This window comes from Aulonocara stuartgranti, assembly GCF_965226115.1.
Source record: "Aulonocara stuartgranti genome assembly, chromosome: 5".
Taxonomy (NCBI): Eukaryota; Metazoa; Chordata; class Actinopteri; order Cichliformes; family Cichlidae; genus Aulonocara; species Aulonocara stuartgranti.
In genome coordinates, this window is record NC_138943.1 from 3369275 (window position 1) to 3390091 (window position 20817).

The 20817-nt window shown below is 42.1% G+C and overlaps 1 protein-coding gene across 2 annotated transcripts in view; it reads right to left on the reverse strand.

Moving 5' to 3' along the window:
• Positions 1–20817, reverse strand: part of angpt4 (angiopoietin 4) — a 71959-nt gene that overhangs the window by 21424 nt on the left and 29718 nt on the right. The gene's annotated exons all lie outside the window — the stretch shown is intronic.

Sequence of the window (20817 nt, forward strand, 5' to 3'; positions counted from 1 at the left end):
TAAATAAACTCTCTTTATTTGTGAAGATCTGTGCAGTGATGAGCTGCTGAGTGAAGTTTTTTCAGTGGTTGTGCCTGAGGTGTGACACCTGCTAATGCTGGTCTTTCTGATACAGACAGGAATCCCTAAAGGTAGTCTGGACAGAATTTCATTTCCTTATGAAGCTCCACAGTGTCGTGACACAACGCAAATAAGCACAAAAAATCAGATTAGGCTTAGTGGGGGCAAAGCAAAGAATTTAAAAATATAGTTACATGACAAAGTTAAAAACCGTAATTGCTGTTAAGAGGAAACCAAGTTTTTCCTGCACGTGCGGCAAAAGTTGACAGTTTAACAGCAATATTCAACCTGAGATTAAAAACACAATTTATGGACCATATTTGCTTTACCTCCAAGCCTTCAGCATGAAAGCCATCAACGCAAAGAGACATTTGGTCAAGATAGCTCTATTCAATGTGTTTCGTTGCCTTTCCAGAACCTCGCACCATCAAACAACTGAATACTATAAAATCTGATAAATATTCTTATTTAGTCACTAAAAGTAAAACAGAACAGCCAGTCAGGATCTTCTGCAGACCTCTGAGGTAGCTGCAATATAAACTATTCAAATACTTCTACTTTGCACTACGACATTGTAGTTTTATTTTTACACAAATGCACATGTGAAAATGATGTGACAGTAATAATAACATACTTTCCAATTTAAGAGGTCACTGTCAGTCCATACTGTGCCTGAGAACATCCGACCCATAAAGACGAACACTTCCAACACGAGCTTCCCAAACAAAGAGCCCGATGCTTCCTTAACAACAGCTGCTTCCCACAAGCTCAACGGAAAATTGCTGCTGTTCAATAATTAATAAATATATAATGTGTATGAGAGGACAGCGAGGAGCACATGAGAGGACACACGCATGTCACTGCTTCCCAAAACAGCCACATTTAAACCAAAAAAACCTTAAAACATCTCATCATACTCTGCAAGAGGGTTTGTGTGTAAAAGTAAAATCATGTCTTTGTTTATGAGGCGTTGGCTGGCTCTGTGCCGCACCGTCACTTCAGTTTGAGTCTGGAGTCTGTGCTCGGATTCCCGTGTCTGCGTGGGATTCGTCCGGGTTCTCCGTTCTGCCTCCCACAGTCCAAAGACACGTGTGTTAGGTTATCTGGAGATTTTACATTGTAAATTGAGTGTAATTGGTCTGTGCTGGTCTTCCTGATGTACTGGTGACCATGATGACCCCACCTCTCACTCTAACAGCCCCATTCCCAGCTTTTAGGATAAATCAAGTATTCCTTGTTGTCATTAGCTTAGACACCAGCCTCCCCTCATAACCCTGAAGTGGATAAGAAAACTGATGAATAGTTGGAAATTATTCCAGGAAATAATAAAATAATGCATTCTTTTATTTACTTTATATTTATTCAGTTTGGCATCTTTTAATTTTTTCACATGCACCTCTTTTCCTTTTCTTTCTTGTAGCTCAGTCTGAGGTTGCAGTTGTCATGTTTTATTATTCTCTCGCTGTATTTCTCATTTACACCACCCATGTGTCAGTCAGCTCATGTACCCAGACTGGAAACTGATTTCAGTCAGCTCCTATTACTTTTAAATGTGCGATATAAATAACAGACTTGACTTTACTGTACGTGGACCCGTGGTGATTATTGCTGTCACCCCCTAAAGGCACATTTTGAGTCGTGTTCTTGTAAAAGCGGAGCTGTGAAAGCTACCACACGATGAAACCTTCAGACTCCATACATGCCTCATTAATGTGTTTTCCATTGAATTCATATACCCCGTGTGTCCCACTAACCACACGCACTTTAAGGCATTCCCGTCTTCCTGTCAGTTGCTAATCATCTGTAAGTGCTGTCGTGTTTTTTCACCTGTCCGAAGCTGTAAAAACCACAGTGTGCTGTTTTCATTCCCCACGCCTCATATGTTCCATCTTTAGCACATCTCCTGACAGGTGCTTTCAAAAACACCAGAGCAGCAAGAAGATGCTTTGCACATGGTCCTCTAAGGGAATATACAATAACACCCTCACGATTACAGGAGTGGTAGGTTATAAAGTGTTACTTTTACAATTGGACTTAATAATTTGAAGAGCCCCTTAACATGAAGTTGTAACTTCACCACGTCCCTGATACAAATTTAAAAATACATCTGACCCCTGATTTGAATCTTGCAGTTCATCCAGACTTCACAGACCAGTTCATTGCTCCACTTTCATCCCTGCACCTACACTTCCTGATAACAGCTCCTGACCTTTATACGCCAATACTTCACTTCAGGTCTCCACATTCACATTCTACACTGACACGAAAGCAAAATAAAAAAACATAAAAATGTTTTAAAATGTCTGCAAACCTCCACATACTTCATTTAGGACATCTTCTTCATCCCTAAGAGCCTTTTTGGTATTTGTTGTTGGTCCCTGGGAGATAACGGTCCTCTTTTTGAGACTGAAAAGGTCTGTGTTAGGAAGACGGAGGAATGAGGGTGGTTCACAGGTTTTTCAACCAGGCTGCCTTAGTCCTGTTTGCAACAATAACTTTGTATGCTGCAAAACAAACCACCACCAAAGAACAGCTGAGGATAAAAAGACAACGAGCAAGAACACGCCTCTGATGTGTCACATCTGAGGAACTTGTCTTTAAACAAAACAAATGAGTCTGAGTTTGGAATCATGTAGTTCACCAGCTGAACTCATTTTTAGGTTCAACAGTGTTTTTAGTAGACAAAGGTGAAGGAATTAGACATGAATTGAGCTCCAGTTTGGGAAAAAGCCTCGGATGGGCCTGACACAGCCCCATGTACTAATGAGAAGTGAAGAAGTGAAATGATTGAAAAAGGGGAGGAAGGGTGGAGCATGAAAACAAGAAGCTTGTAGAACTGGGGGAACTGGTGTATGTGAATGTTATGTGTTTGGGGTGCTTATCGTTGTTACTGGGTGCATTCAGGTCTTTATTACTGTATTTCTGACACGTATTGTGCTCACTGGCATTCCAGCTAGAATAATTTAGTTAATGATGATTCCCATGAGTGACGCTCATGCAGGCGCTGGATGGGACAGCTTGGGGGTCCTGTGTGTTTTAGTGCAGAGACAGCCTGCAGAGTGCAGCCACGCTGAACCAAAGTGCTTGTGTTTGTGTATTTGCAGAGCAAATGAACAAGTAAAGAGAAACGATTCCAATCTCATGCACGCCTGGAAGTGTCGTTTCGTCCAAGTGTGCGACATATAAATAAGAACCGGAGGTTTTGAGGCGTGGTCCCGCTCCTGAAATTCAGATACTTTATTGCAAAAAAATGAAATGATCTCTAAAGCACGTCTGAGCACTCCGAGATTTCTGGCCACGTACATATCCAAGGTGGGACTCCTCATGTGCTTCAGCTTTATCTCTAGTTAAAGTCAAGATTTGTTGTGTAATCAGGTGGGATGCAAATGATGCTGTCATTTTCAAGTCAGTACTTCTGTTTGCAGACACATCTGGAAACACCAAACTATTCTGTTAATGTCTTTATAGCATCTGTATGAGTGATATCCTCGAGCATCTAAAGTGAACTTTTATCACAGGTAAAAATGAGAGATTAAGTCTAAAGGGACCTGAATATCCTGCTAATCATACTTCATAGTCCAGGCCCAGGTGACTACAGGAGGGGAAAAGGTGGATTTACAGCTAAGTTACTAAGAATGAGAGCGTATATTCATTCCTCTCATCCATCAGGGTCACTGTGGTTTCTTTTAAATCTGGCGTGGACCTCACAGTTGCTTTGGTACCAGGCAAAGAGTGCAATGGAAAAATCTCCAGGGGATGACAATTCACATGAGCCCTTTTTAACAAACTGTTATGTGTTTGTGTTGACTGTCTGCAAAATTTGTCAGGCCTTCAAAAATCTCATGGAGGGAATGTATGCAAGCCACAAGTGTCTAAATGTGTTTGATGTGATTGTCAGCAGTTTTTAAATCACTCAAACTTTGTCCAACAATGTCTTTAAGCGACTCTTCTGTTGCACTGACATCTTTGTTAGAGCAGACATTTATGGATGTGCTCAACACACAGTTCATGTTCCAGCGCTCAGTTTGTAGAGAAGAAAACTGAATGAAAAACAGATGCATTTTTAACTTTCATTTTCTCTACTCAAGCCTGAGTGTCTTTTAATCCTTTTTATGGGAAGTCTAAAATTATGAAAGAGGTAGGAGTGGGAAAGTGGTGATGTGGGGCCAGATTAGTTATTTTGAATCTTGTTCCCACAGAACACCAACAGAAAGACTGCACCAGGCATGGGACAAACACAAACAGCACAGATCCTGGTGCAGTGATGCCCAGTAATGGCTTTAGGCTACAGTTGGAACCATTTTCTATGCGAGGATTATTTATGCAAATGTTTTTCTTCAATGTCAAACACCCCAAAAAAGACCACTGTCATCTCATGGACCAATTTCTTACACACATATATGTTTCACCAGAAACAAGTTTACAACTTTCCCCCTTCATGTTCAGCTCTTTGAGCATCTCTGACCTGCTTTCAGCTCGGCTGTGCTTCACCACGGACCTCAAAGTTGCCCAAAAACACATTCTGTGTCACACTGACTCAACATGTTCATGTTGTGAATCATCACAGGGTTAGAGCTCATGTAATTTGCTGGAAGGAACAAACCGGGGATGTGAGAGACTCTCACCACAGGCTTTTACTGCTGCATCCAATCCTGACTGCTCTACTCTACAGGAGTTCGTCCCCATGACTTTGACTTCTACAACTTCTTATACAATTCAAGATAAAGGGTCACCATTTTGGCACGAGTTAGAGGATCCTACATGCACCAAAGATAAGCAAGAGCAAGGTGCTCTGAACAGGAGTGTTCTTAAACTAGCAGCACAGATGTCCAAGCAGATGATGAGCACCATCGTGCAGTCATGCAACAAAACAAGAATAAAGGTGTGTTCAAACCCAAGTTTTCAAAACTGCATGCAAAACTGTAAACCGTCAAATACACATCCATCCGAGCTGAAGACGTTTGCACGATGTGGTAGCGTCTCAGCCGAGACTCTGAACTGTGGGTTCTTCTGAGATCAACGTTTACAAAAACATCCTGTAGTCAGCAGGCTGGTGGACAGCAGGGCTGCATGGCACATAAAGGTATGTGATTCATACAAAAATGATATTTGTCAGAAGCCAGAAATGATGCCATTCACTGTGACTACAACGTTCCCGTCTGTGCTAAATTTCATGGCAGTGTTTTAGTCTGAACGGGCAGATGTCTCAATAGCCACACTGTCACGGCTGGCGGAGTGAGCCGTGTGGTGTGGAGGAAAGGGAGGACCCAAAATGCAGCAGTGACTGATGATACGAGTGATGTTTATTTACAAAGTGACAATGGCAGAAACAGGCAGTGAGGCATGACAAAACAACTGAAGAAACCTAAACTGGGAGAACTAAATGACAAACCTGAGACCATACAAAAGGGGTGCGGGGCAGAGAGACGCAGAGACAGGAACACCATAGAACGCAGACGAGCCGACAATGAACACAGACCGACACCCACTAAATATACACACACACACAAGGTAATCAGGTAATCACACACAGGAGGGAAGAACAGCTGAACCTAATACACATGAGGACCGGAGGACACAAGCTGAACACAATGACAACAGACACAGACCTTCAAAATAGAATAGGAAATCCAGAACATGAGCCTTCAAAGTAAAGCAGGAACACACAGACTGATTTACAACACAACACGGGGACATGAACAGAGCACCAAGGACAGACACAGGTAGGGCTGAATACACACACCAAACTACAGGTTCAACCCTAAACCAATACAAAATCAGAATAAACACAAAGCACAAAAATGAACTTCAAGGAAACACAAAACGCTGGGCCAAAATGACCCAGGACCATGACACACACTTTAAATACAGCAAAAAATTCCAGCATTAGTAACTTTTCTTAGAAACAGACCACCGGTTACTTGGAATTTTTGTCATTGGAGATCAAATCGCAGCCAGGATAACTCACTGATGACTCCAGCTGCAAAACAAACACCCACATGACAGGAATAGATAAGAAAAGATAAGATAATAAAAAAGAAAACAAAAGAAAAGCTTCCTGTTTGACACGCAGTGCATCACAGCTCTCTGTGTCTGTGTAATGAAACCCTCCACTGTGTCACTAACCTAAATATTAGAGTTTAATGACCTTTTAACTGTCTGCTGTGTGTTACATCCACAGCACTGAAAATATGTCTGAATGCTTGCGTGTGCAAAGTGAACGAGCGAGTGGGTGCATGTAAGTAAATCCATCTACAACATATACACACATGACCGTGCGTCTCAGTTAGCCTACCGGGTCACCGCTACACCCCCGCAAACGAGCTACGACAAATATCTCAATCATCTCAACACAATCTGGACCAGATGGGCTAAGTCAACACAGTGATGTGTGTGCGCATGTGTGAGTGTGAAGTTGTGCAGATGTTAGTTTTTAAAGTGCGAGGGGACAGTAGAGCCTCAGCAAGCATGGCTGTGGACTCTGTAGAGGCTTCATGAAGCACAAGAATCTGCCAGGCCCGTCAGAGGGCAAAGACACAGCAGGGGGAGAAACAACGGGTTGGGAAAGAGGATTTTGCTGCTCCGCTTCGAGGCCAGAACCTGTCCTGCTGCGTGACTGTCTGGTTCATATATAAAGACAGCCCACAGGGGTTAATGCTCTGATGTAAAATAGAGGGTTTCAAAAGCAGCAGAAGAATGCAAACATAGAATATAGTTATAGTTGAGCCCAGGCTGTGATGGCTGCAGGTAAGGTGTAGGAAAATAAATGAGCGACAGCAGCTGTTATTTCCGCACTCACCGTGCTGAACATTAGCTAAACTGCACGGACAAGATGGACATCTGAGGCGCTGAAAGGCACGTCTGTAACATTACCTGCATGTCCTAATCTATTTACTATCACAACAAATAAAGTCAGTGTTTAATATTAATGACCAGTGTTGTCACCGTCAGCGTGTATGAACAGATGGTGCTGGATGGGCGCCACTCGATGACGGACTTATTGCTGGATGATAGACGGCGTGGCTGATGTTAGTTTGGTAGAGCAAGAAGAAAAGTGATTGCGGTTGTGGATGTTGCAATCCTCGGTGGAGACGGCAAACAATGGTGGAAAGAGTCAGAGAGCTGATCTGTGGTCGCAGAGGTTTTGTCCTCTCAGGACAAGGGTGTCAAACATGTGGCCCAGAAGCCCCAGCAGGCCCATTGAAGGGTCCAGTTTGGGCCTCTTTAATGGCTGTAAGTCTGAAGTCAGTAACTATTGCAGGGTTTCTATTGAAGTACGCTGATATTCTTGTGTATGTCTGTCCTATAGTGTAGTGATTTACATAATGTCTTGGCAGGCAAATTGTTCGTCATTCGGTTTCAGGCAGAGACACAAACCCTTCCTGTTTGCATCGGGTTAGGCATCCAGTCTTAAAACTCTGAAAATTCAAATATGCCTTGTGACAAGTGAGCAGCCGAATGTCGCTCTGTTCTCGTCAGTAAAACACCACAGTGGAAATATCTGGCAAGTTTAAAGTATTTTTACAGTTGAAACGTAGAAAAACACCAATAATTTTCAGGTTTTCAAAAGTGCTGGCAGCGTTAATCTCGTTAAAGTGACGTTGGCACCACAACCGCAGTAATGCGGCAAATCCCCATTAGCAAGTTAACGCGGATCGCCCCGTGCGTGGGGCTGGACGGCGCTAATGCGTTAACGAGCTAACCGCGCTAATGCATTGATGCCGTGAAGCCCCACCCACGGGGCGATCTGCGTCACGTTCACCTGATTTGTAGGGTTTTCTAAAAAAATCTTGGCCATGGCTGAAGGGCAAAATTGACTCTTCAGAGATCAGATTGTGCTGCATGTAGCTGTAGTTTTATCTTTATTAACTCAAGGAACAGTACAAGAAATACTACAAAAATCTTTAGTTTTTCAACCAGTGACACAAAATCAGGAGAATCTCAGATAAACCTAAAATTAAAATCACAAATAAAACAGAAATAAATTCACAAAACATAGTGTGGTGTTTCTATCCCCTTTTCTATCTATATGATCAGCTCCAAAACAGTAAATATTTTGTAGACAGCAAGTAAACTTTTGGTTCATAAATCACATCTTCATGTGAATAATCAGCGCACACACATTTGAGCATGATCTCTTGAACGGAGCTTTTCAACACATCCTTACAGCACATCCTTATCCAACCACAGGCTGAGAGAAGAGTACACCAGTTAAGAATTAAGTTAAGTTAACCTAACCACATGCATGTGCTTGGACTGTGCCTCAGAGTGAACCCACACAGACACTGGGAGAACATGCAGACTCCACACAGAAACATGGATTTGAGTCCTGTGAGGCAACAGTGCTAACCACTGCACCACAGCTTTATTCATACTGCACCGACTGACAACCACTAACCTTTAGACAAGTTGTTTAATGACCCGATGATAGCGGTGTGCTGCACTTATGACAGTGGGGAGGAAGAACTCCCTTTAACAGGGAGAAACTTCCAGCAGAGCCAAGATGGTCGACACGAGAGAGAAAACAAAAGCTAATGGACTCCAGTATATAAATGCATGCACATAGTAAGATAGAGAAGAAATATGATCTGTCTTTGTGGCCTCTGATTGCAAATCTGTGGGCATGAATTACAAAACCAAAAGCACAGTTTATAAACCAAGAGTCATAAATGCCTCTCTTTTTCTCAGCTGACCCTAGAGGGGCTTCATAGCTCTGGCTCCGGTTAGGAAATGACCGAGGAAATCTGCTGAAGGTTGCGTTAGGGCTCATAAAGGGATCTGGGGGATTTTGGGGATGCAATCAGGAACCAATCCCATGAATGCTTTAAATTAATTACATTTTACTGGATTCTGAAATTGCTGCAACATTCTGGAGCAGCTGAAGTTTGCATTTGTTGTTTGGCCACAACAGCACGTTACAGTCTACCTGGGACTGTGAACACATGCTGAATAAAAGTTTACAAGTGTGAAATCAAAGTGTGGTTTGCAGAAATGGGAAATGCAGAGAACCTGAGGATGTGGGGCTGAGTTGTTGGCGATAACAGCTGCTGACTTACGAGTTTATAAATGACAGGACTGAATTGCAAATAAGGGCTCAGAATTTGGCCTTCGGGGGTCTGCTGTGCTAATCATGTAACTGAGACGTTGTGGGTTTGAATCTGATCCAAGACTTTTGTCTTTCATGCCCTCTCCCTCACGCTCTCCTATCCTTCCTGTTTGTCCTCGCAGTCTGACTATGAAAGAAGAAAGCAAAATGTACTCCCACACGTCCTAAAAACTTTCATACATCTGATTACGATCGGGGCTTTGGTTTTGACTACCTGCTGTCCCCTAAGAACCGTGGAAGGAGAGCAGATAAAAATTTGTGTTCACTCATTTGTAGGGCAATAAAAAAGGAATGTTTCAGCCTGTGAGTGGTTGTGATGCTTGGAAACAGGCCAGCTGTGTACTTGATCATCTGTCTTTGGAGGGACCATTTGAGATCTGGGGAGTGTGAACATTTTCAGAGGATTCTGGCTGATCCTCCAAGAACTATATAAGAATGCAGACGTAGTTTTATTGCTCAGGTTTGTGTAGTGTAACAAATGTTTATGGTTACACATGCTAATCCAGTGGATGCGGCCAATGTTTCTAACTGATGGAGCAGCGTTGCCTCATGCGTTTCAGAAACAAAGTAAATAGGAAAGGAATAAGAGAAGAAGACTCCCATTCTGTTCCATCACCCTCCTACTCCATGACTGACCTCTGTGAGTGTAACGCAGTGCAGAGTCACACTTGTGGATAAGCTTTAGGACACTTTCTGCTTTCTCTGTTGAGAACAGGAGCTTTCAGTCATCGTTTGTGAATTTCTGCTGCTCTCAGATGGATTCGGATCATGTTCTGGTCAAATTTCACCGAAGCTTTAGCAACGTTTAATCATCCTGTTTTTCTTTATTATTAGCATTTATAACAATGAAATAAAAGAACAAATGTGACACACGTCTCTAACCCTTTAATACGAACTGCAAAATACACAAGAGCCAAATTTTTTCTCCTATTTTTCAGTGCAATACAAGTCACATATGAAACACCTACAAAAACACTAAGCAACACAACGGCTACACTAAACCAAACTGCCTGACATTTGCATGCATTATAGAGAATATGGGTGATATAATTTGTTTCACAAAGCTCCCTTTCCCTCCTCACAAAGCGACAGTGGGAGTGAGACAAGTTTTTAATGATTTTAGTGAGAAAGAAAATCTGTGGATTTATGCAAAGACAAACACAGAGAGAGCGACGTATGAAATGAAACAAACAAGGAACAAGTTCGAAACACCAAAAAAGGATTTTAACAGCCCATCTATAATTTAGTTACCACTGCAGTGAGCAGACGATGGCGATTTCCATCAGCAGTGATTCTTATTTGGTGATGGCTCTCTGTTCTGGGACCTCCCTGCCTTACATGGGAAGCCTGAGGCAAGGAAAGCAGCAGCAGGACCCCCTCTCAGTGCGAGGTATTTGTCGTACTTTAGTGATTTACACCAAAAAAGGTCTACCTGATGTGCTTGATGTGCGCGAGGTCTTCTTTATTGTGCGATGAATTGCATTTCAGTGACGAATCCTTTTGTGTACTTTGGGATGGTTCGACACACACAGCATACGTTCATCCTGAGGTGCAGTTTATCAGCTTTTTAGCTGATTTACAGTATTCATCAGGGAGAGTTAATGACCCCGTTATACAGAGGGACAGAGATCTCCACCATTAAAAATCATGTTTTCAGTAAGTTAGTATAAGCAGCTGGGGATGCAGTATGTTAACAATGGTCCTCACAAAGACAGAAATACAAGTGTGTGTGTGTGTGCGTGCGTGTGTGTGTGTATATGTGTGTGTGTGTGTGTGTGTATACGTGTGTGTGTGTGCGTGTGTGTGTGTGCGTGCGTGTGTGTGCGTGTGAGTGCATGTGTGTGTGTATACGTGTGTGTGTGTGCGTGCGTGTGTGTGTGTGTGTGTGTGTGTGTGTATACGTGTGTGTGTGTGCGTGCGTGTGTGTGTGTGTGTGTGTGTGTGTGTGTGTGTGTGTGCAGTTAGTGAGCTTCTGGTTGCTCAGTGAAAATCAGAGAAAGAGAGAGCCAGAGTGAGAGGGAACAAGAAGAGATTTTCCAAGAAGCCCTGCGTGGTTGTGGTCAGCTTGGCGCTCAGCCACGAGTCACTGGGAATCTCTCCCTCTCTTACTCCCCCTCTTTCTACTTCTTCTTTCAGCCCCGTTCAGTCACACTCCCCATCTTTATGCTCTTTCACACATCTACCACCCTGATTCTCTCCATCATTCTGCCCCAAACTTCACAGTAATCGTGCCTGTTTTAATCCTTTTCTTCCTCCTTCTTCATCTCTTCTGTTCGTCTGTCCTCCCTTTGCCCTCGGCTCGCCGACTTCCACGGCAACGCTCACTATGGCAGCTCGCAGCTGTACGGTGACTAATGACTTTTTAAACTGGGATTTGAAAACAAAAGGAACCACCACTCACTCCCAATCTCTTAGTGGGACACACACACAATACTTTATCCCCGTCCAGCTGATAAAAGCCCGTCTGCTGCACTAACAAATTTGGTGGCCTTTTGAACAGACCATAAATCTCACTTACAGTCTTTCTCTCGCTCGCTTTCCTCCTCTTGCCTATTTGTCACATAAAGCACCGGGTCTCAAGTTCTGGCTCTGCGCCACAAAAACGTCTCCTAGAGACGCTGAACAGGGATGTTTAAAGTCAGCAGCTCAAAACTGGAGCTGAGGCAGACACCTGAGCCTGTTTGTTTTGCCCTGTGATGCGCTTCATGTGCTGGAACAGCACTTTGTGGAGATCAAATGCCCGTCACAACCTAATCGCTGGGGCTCTTTGTTCGCATATTGCTTTGCTCATGCTGACTACACAGTCTTGTTTTACCCACAATGCCATTGTCTCCTAAAACACGACTTTCCATGCAGACGATGTTAGCTTTTGAGAAAAGATGCCTTTTTCAAACCTCCTCGGTGAGGTGCGTCAGGTAAGTTCAGCGTTTCAGAATCATGTCGTGTGCTATAACACAACCTAAATATATACCTGATCTTGTCCAAGAAGTTTGGGTTTCTTGGCCTAACTGAACAGCGTACCTGCAACAGTCCCACTTTACCTTTTCCTTGATTTGAGGACATTTCCTTCTACCTGCCAATTTCAAATTCTACTGTAGGAAACTCGCAAAAGCTGTTCTCAAACCTTCGTCTGAATAAATGTTATAAATGCATTTGTAGGTTTTATATACTGGTCTGACTTTGCTCATGTGGCATATTGTAAACGAAATGCAGTGGATATCCAGAAACTCATCTCTGCATACTGTAGGTAGGAAGACCAGCTACATGCTTTATCTCTTAGTTATTGTTGTAATTTTGTCGTTTAACTTCTGTTTATAATAACCACGATCATCACCATGATCGTCCAGCCAGGCTGGAAAACAGCCCTCCCACCTCTGTTCACCTCCAGTCTGATCCCACGTCTCACATGGGGCTCAAGCTTCAGCCTTCTCACGTTTAACCTACGCCAAAGACTTTTTTTTGTTGTCAGAAGATACACTTCCCTTGTAAGATAATTGAAAATGCAGTCTAGTTTTATGGAACGTTTTATGGTGCAAAGTTACAGGTAAAACATCAAGACTGAATGATTTGCTCTCACTGACTTATGGCAAGACAGACCTGTGTGATTTCAGTCATGCGATGCAGGTCATGGTCTCATAACTTCAGAACAACAAACATGTTATTGCAGTGATTTCTCCTGGTGATGCTTAAATAAAAACATTGTTTTTAGCTCAGTGAAATGAAATGAAATACTTTTTTTTAACACATTGTCATTTTATGCCTTTGATTTTTAAATAATTGAACAAAGCTTCTTGACTAACACTGGAATTTGTATTTAGTTGATTTTCTCTTTAGAAGATGTGAGTACGTCTTCTCAGACCCCACAGAGCTCACTGATGGTTTTGTCATATGTCGGCGTCCTGCTGGGTCAAATTTCCTTCACACAAAGTGGAAAAACAAAAAATAAAACCATCAACTGAAATCAGAATCATGAAACTCTCAGGGATCAATAAAAGAGGAACGCTATTTCAGCTTCACGTGAGAGAAGTTTTCACTCTGTTTTTACAACTTTTTTTTCCTAAATTGAACAAATCTTTTTGACAGCTGCACGTATAATCATGTGAGGTCGGAAGTTTCTAGAGGCAGACCGCAACCCACACAGCCACTCATGTGTGTTCAATATTTCTTCTGTATAAGCTGCTATCTGAGTGTGGCTGATGCTTATAAAGCACTCAAACTCTCTAACAGCAGCAGATTTACGCACAGTTTGGGAGCCTGAAGTGTGCTCTTAAATGCAACACTGGACATATGTTGATCCACTCTGGATGTTAAACAAGACTCGTGTATTTACAATCCACAGCATGAGGAAGGTTTCTCTGCAGGACGCATGAGGTGAGGCTGTGATAAATCAGATTCTGGGGCAGAAAGCATCTTGTGAAAGGAAGAGGAAATGATCCACAGGAGGAAATGTTGCCTCATATCCTGAAGTTCAGAAGTATTGTGTATTACTGTCACAGCCAAAAGGTCGAGGAATTTATATACGAAGAAAACACGGACGCATGTCTGTGCACTGCATTAACCGAACATGAATTTAAAGTGTGAGATAACAGCCCATGCTACAGAAGATAAGAGGCTGTAGAGTCAGTACACGTACGAATGTAACCCCAAAAGCTCAATGCTAATAAATTGTACTGCACATAACAGCATTTTAAGACAGGAAAAAGCGGGACAGATTATTATTTAGGTAGCAATACATGAAAAAATGCAACCTCAAATGACCACAGCCCTTTATGACTATGAGGGGGCAGTTCTCTTAGTAATCTACAGCTACAGAGGAGGTCATGTGACCAGTTTGGTTTGTCCGTTTGTTGGCTGGATTTGCTTAAAAAATTCCACTAGCAGTGGGGCCCGGCTCGGCTTTGAGATGATTTATTTTTTGGAATTAATCCAAACCAGAATTATTCTTTAACATTTGTAATTTAAAACAAAAATGGTTCCGTTGCACTATGTTTTCACAAATATCAACTATAACAAATTGGTACGAGAAACGATGAAAAACATCATATCGATAATTGAAGAATAATTCAAGAAAAAGTCATTTGATCCGTTTTATGTCCTTGTGCATGGCGTGGAGTGAATTTTAAGGCTGAAGGTGAAGGTTTGCAGTCTCAGACTGTTTACTTCTGTTACCAGAAAGGGCAGTACTTGCACGTCCCCTCGTTTCTATTGAAATAGCAAAACTTAGCAGCCTAAAAAAAAAAAACTAAAAAAGAAAACTAAGAATTTCACACAGAGCTCATAGAAAAACACCAAAGATGCATTTTATAATATAACAGGTATCCAATAATTCCCTTGATACCATTTCATATGGAGAAGCTTTGCTGACATACAAAACGAGGATCATTCATCACCACGAGCTGCGTCCCGTTTCCTTTCACCACTCTACAAGTAAAGACTGTTTCTGCAAGGTTCCTGTGTTGATATTGGACTTCAAATCTGTTCAGAGAATAGTTCAAATTAATGCAACTCTTACGGACTACAGATTGGGAATAATGTGCGACCGATTTGATATAAACACAGTATGACTTAAAGTATAATTTTATTAGAAGTAAAATTCATTTTCTTATACTAAACGGCTGTGATTTCAAAAATGGTTCAGAAAGAAAAAGTCCTCAGTTAGCCTCCGCTGGCCTATCAGAGCTGAGTTGTAAAAGGATCTCAGTGTATTATAACACTGCAGGAAGTACTGGTGCATCCCTGTGTTCACTGTGCTGACGTCTCATATGCTTGTTTATGCCTAGATATCTTGTTTATTCTTTTTATTCCTAAGATGTTGGTGGTCGTTTGGTCCATGGAAAAGCAACTGTGTTTACTTTATGAAAGGATGACAATCTCAAGTCCTCACCTGCTCGCAGGATCTCGATAACATCAGACAACAAACACACAGTTCATTAAAACTGCAGGAAGGAAATTAAGGTGGAGGAAATACACCTGTACTGCTGACCTGCAGGAACTGAGACGCTGCAGCCTTAGTCCACTAAACGTAACCATCTCAGTTACAAACATCGCTGTGTCCACAGGAAAAATTAACTGAATGTTTGGTTATGTATCCCAAACACCACGAAGCAGCACTGCAGCCAGAAAAAATGAAGCAATTGGTTCTCATCAACCTTATTTTATGTAAAAAGAGAGAAAGTAAACTTCATCATGTTAGAGAGGAGCCATTCTGCTGTTTTCAAGCCTCATACTTTCATAACCAGAGTCTTGTGCCTGAGACTGCCTCACAGCAAGAAGGTCCTTTCCACCGTCAGGCATGTCCCCTGTGCTTTTTCTCTCTGGACACTCTGGCTTCCTCCCACAGGTTAATTGGTGATGTGAGTGCTCTGTGTGTTAGCCTTGTGACAGACTGGCGACCTGTCCAGGGTGTACCCCGCCTTTCACTCTAAGACAGCTGGCATAGGCTCCACCCACCCTGCAACCTGGACAGGCGGAATGGATGGATGGAAGATTTTTACGCTTCATGGAGTCATACACTTGCAAAAGTAAGAACAATTTCATCAGTCAGATGGGTATCTGTCTCAACAGGATAAGAATAACAAGAGGTTTAAGCACTTGGCAGCTCTCTTGAAAATTGGCACATATACTGAAGCCCATTTTTAATAAATAAAGAGAATAGTTTCATTTTAGTGATCACCAGGACAGAAAAACTGCTTGTCTGGAATGACAAACCAAGTCTGTGTTAAAACAAACAAAACAAAATTCATTCAGTAGTTCATGGCTTCATAAACCTGTTAATTTTCCACAAGGGAACTTGTTCATCATGATGCTAATATGAAGTCATGAGACCTACACCTGTACTGTGACATCGATTAGAAAGACCTAACACAAACAAGTGAAAATGTTATGAACCTTGACTGTGAGCATGCAACCGAGCAGCAACCGTGATGCTTTGTTCATTCAGGACTCGTTAGCGCTACATCTCACAATGTCTCTGTTTCTACCTGCTCAATGTTAAATACTGAAGCCTGGGATCGAACCATCAACCACCAACCTTCTGATGGTACTCTCATAGTACCCACAGGAACCCATTTTGTAAAACCTGACCTACTGTCACATAAAACAGATAATATTTATAATTCAATTTGATCTTTTTAGACTCTGTCCTCTTTGACTTTAGCATCCGTCTCATAATCCGTGATGGTTTGACATCATAAAAACCTGCATTTGCTATGATTGGACGAACTAATCCTTTAATCCTGCAGTGAGGCTTCCTGACGCTTTGCTGTGGGCTGAATGTCCACTTGATGTCCAGACGCTACCTCCCCAGAGAGCCTCACAAATTGAAACACAGACACAGAACCTCTCTGCAGTATTTGTTTTCCCTCTAGACAAACGCTTTCATTCCAGAAAGTGCCATAAGCAAATCAACAAACGGAGTATCCTGCAGTACGCACAGAGATTCAACACACAAAACGTTCTACCCAGACGTGCTGTAAACACTTCCTCCCAGTTGTTTGTTCATGTGGAGCAACTCTGAGTAAAACAATTTCCCCCCCAGAACACACTTCATATTCTCCATCCTTAGCTTGTAATTACACAGAGGTGCAGGGTTAAGGCCACAGCTGATTGCGCCAGAAGATTCCAGTCGATTAATTATGTGTTATCATAAAGTCAGGACTGAGCCTCAAGTAGATTTGATGTTTTCTTTGCAATTCAGATGGTGCTGGCTTCCCCCAAACTGGGCCTGAGTGCTTTGACCCGGCTGCTCAGAGGGAAAGAGCAGCGGCGGGCCAAAGGCTGAGATTCCTCTCTCAGGCTCACATAAACAAACAGTGACTGGCCAACAGCACAGCAAAAGAGCCAAAGTACTGATAATACAGAAGTAATGCCACCTCAGTCATGTTGTTGCTCATCAAAAACACTTATTAAAAGTCAGTTACCAGCCTTTTCAGTAATATACACGCATATATGTTAATGTACAGGCTGCTGTACTGGATAGGCAGGCCTTCTGTTAGTGTGGCTTATGTAAAGGGAATCACGTTCACATCAATTGCATCAGACCACCTTAACTAAAAAAATGACTCAACGCAAGCTTAAAATATGTGGCCGTTTAGTCCCAAAAGCCCCAACAAGAATCATCGTGACTGTGCAGTTGTGTATGAGAGAGAGTGAGGAGGAAGCTGATTTCAGAATTTGATGTTAATAACAAAAGTTCCTAGTTTTAGTCTGACATTTGATTGATTGGTCAGACAGTGAACTGCTTCACGTAAAGGTCAAATCCAGCCCACTGATGAAACTGTGAAAAAAGTAGAAAAGGAGGAAGTAGCTTGTTTCCCCAAATTCTGCAGCAAGAAGCTTTATAGTGCAAAGAATGAATCATTGTGAGTGTTTTTAAAATCTCAGAGGCTGCAACTGCACTTCTGGGCAAATAAGTTATTTAATAATTTATTTAAACAATGTAGCCAAATAGGAAGGTGACAGGTGGAAAAAAGACAAAAAAGGGAATAGAAAGGAGAACACACAGGAGGTGAGCAATGACACTAATGGACACGGGAGGGTGAAAGATTATGGAAGCAGAGACAGGATTAGATCTGTGCTGAGGGCTGCAGGGGAAGGAAGAAGAAGACACAGGTGCAATCAATTAGAGAAGAACAGCGATGAGAAGACAAAGGTAGGACAACTGAAACAGGAAACGACTACAGAGAAACACGAGAGACGCAAACACAGGGGATGCTGGGAAAAAGGTAAACACCCAGAAACACAACAAAGAATATTAAATGAACTGAAAACAGGAACAAAGACTCAAACTTTACACAAAACCCAGCACCATGACAGAGAGCGGTCTGCACTGTTAATTTCATCTGAGCCAGAGGTCTGAATCATCTCGGTCTTACAGCCTTCCACACCACACCAGAGCACGGCGATGAAAGCACAGAGGAGCTATCATGACATGTTTTATTGATTCACAAAAGGCTGCGTGTGGAAAAACTGAGATGTGTTGTTTGAAGCGCATATTTCTCACTAAATCTGATTTGAAAGCGGACACGTATTTGTACATCTTCATACGGGAAGAAGAAAAGAAATCTGAGGCGTTTGGGTTTTGATTACAGGTTAGTATGCAATGATTTCACTGCTCCGACCACATTTAAAATCAAACTGAGCTGTACATGACACATGAACCGAAATATTCTTCATCCCCCGGATTTGTTGGATGTCGGTTTGAGCTGGTTTGTGTCTCACTAATAAAGAAACATCACAGTCCATGCAGTCTGCGACTAACAGTTTACATAAAAGCCTTTATACACCCTCACAATCACGGATTATAACTTATTTAAATATGGTTTAAGCATTCAAATGCCCTGCATGCTAAATGTCATTCATACAGCATGTTTCATTGTGAATCAGCTGTGTGGTCAAATGTTTCACTCAGCGTGGATCCCGAGTCCTGCTCGGTCATTGGGTGCCACATTGCTTGTTTGTGATGCTATAATGGTCTCTGTGAGTTAAACTGTAAAAATAAACACTCTAGCTGACAATGTGCAGTCTCTGGGTTTCACTGGAACAAATGTCTTTGTAATTACAGCTGATTTCATTTCTCTGTTTGCCATTAAGTAGGAAATGTGACTCTTTTTAACCTTCTGAATATTATAACGAAGACATCTGTATAAAACTTTTAATATCTCAACAATAAAGCTCTACTATGTGTGCACAGCTTGCACTACAACATTAATAACAGAAAAACTGGCCTTTGAGGCCAAAAACCTGATAAACCAGTGATCGCTGCAGGACTGTTGGATCCCTGTTATATTCAGCCAAGTCAGGCAGGACACAGCCAAACACAGATGCGTAGGAGGACATCTGAGAGCCAAAGGGACCATTTGGCTTGTTTGACCAGAGTAATCAAGTATTTAAGAAGCTTTACATCAACTCCCGGTCGAGTTTAGGAATACAGCAGAGGGCTTTTTGGACTCGGTCAAGCATAGGGCAACGAGTCCAGCTTGACCCTGCGAGACCGAACCAGGTTACAGGTCTGCTACAGTAATCTGGCTTCTACCAGGAACAGCATCTAACTGGGTTTATGAAACACTTACAATCATATCCATGTAATTTACAGGCTGCATATAAAAAATGGAGGTAGCCACCATGATATCATCCATTAGTTTTCAGGGCTGGATCAGGTGACCCTGAACCATTCCTTAGTTGTGCTGCTATAGGCTCAGATTGCTGCAGGTCTTATCGTGATACGCTGTGAGAAATTCTTCTCCACTCACCTCTTTTCACTCCACACATGTTTCTATACCTGCACCATGCCATTGCATTTTTGTCCTCTTGCTCTCTCAGTTTGTGTTTTGTACTCTCTTCCTGTGCTCTCCATTCCCCGCCCCTTGCTGTATGGTAGCTGGGATAGACTCCCACCTAGACACAACCCTGACAAGGATAAGCAGGAGAGGATGGATGGATGGATGCATGGATGCATGGATGGATGGATGGATGGATGGATGGACTTAACTGAACTGGTTTTAGACCCCAGTTTGGAAGCTTTGAGGTTTTGTGTTTTGGACACCACCATGTCTTGTAGGGAGAAGTACTCTTCTTAGTCTCCCACTGCAGAATCAACTTTTTGGGAGAATCTTATGATTGTGGTCTATGCAGGGTGGAGTGCTAAGTTATCAATGAATGATAGCAACCTTGGTTATCAAGTTGCATTCACAGCCTATGTACAGAAGGAGATGTCTGCTAAAAAGTACTAAATACCAGATGGACACACTAGAATTTCACTGCCTAAAACCAAAATAAAAACATTTTAGTTCCAAACTCAAACATCATATTAGCATTAACAATGCTCCAAAACACACCAAGACCCCAAATACTTCTTACCTACTGATGCAGTTCTGGTGTACTCCATTGTAAACATTTACTTCTATGCGTCTCTATGCTGAGTCAGTTTTGCCTTGGTGCCTTTTGAGAACCAACTACAACCATTTCAACCGATTTAAGAACCAAATATTCTTTAGTTTTATCTAATACAAGTCAGGGCAATATTAATTAGAAGAAAGTCATGCTGGTAAATCTGTAGGCCACATCTGCCTGTAACTCCCACAACCACAATTTTGGGTCAGCAGTTTTGGAGTTTTACATATTGATGTAAATGTGTGAAAACATCTCAGTGGAAAAGGGTTAACACACAGTCTAGAGCTCCAGTTTACCAGTTCAGTCCACTTACTACAGCAAACAATTCCTGTGCTTCCTGTGCTGGCACACAGCAAACAATGGCATCCACACACCTAACTTGACAAAATCCAAACAAATAGACTAAAAACAGTCTGTGCAGCTGTCATAGAGCAGCAAATTAGCAGGAGTAAATCATCAAAATCATTTTATGTACCACAATATAAACGTGTTTATCATGGGAATCTATGAGATTTGAGGGTTTTTTTTAGCTAGCCTCAAGTGGCCACATGAAGAACAGCAGTTTTTAGTCACTTCCATAATGGTGAAGTTTCAACCAAAGCTTTAGCTTGATGGGAACCTGCTGAGTGCAATTAAACTGCCCATCTGTGGCAGCAGATTATGTCGTGAATCCAAATGAGCCTTTGAAATGGAAACCTGTGTGATTTACCCTCATATAAATATTATGTACAGTATTAGCCTACGTCTGGGGCAGTGGAGGG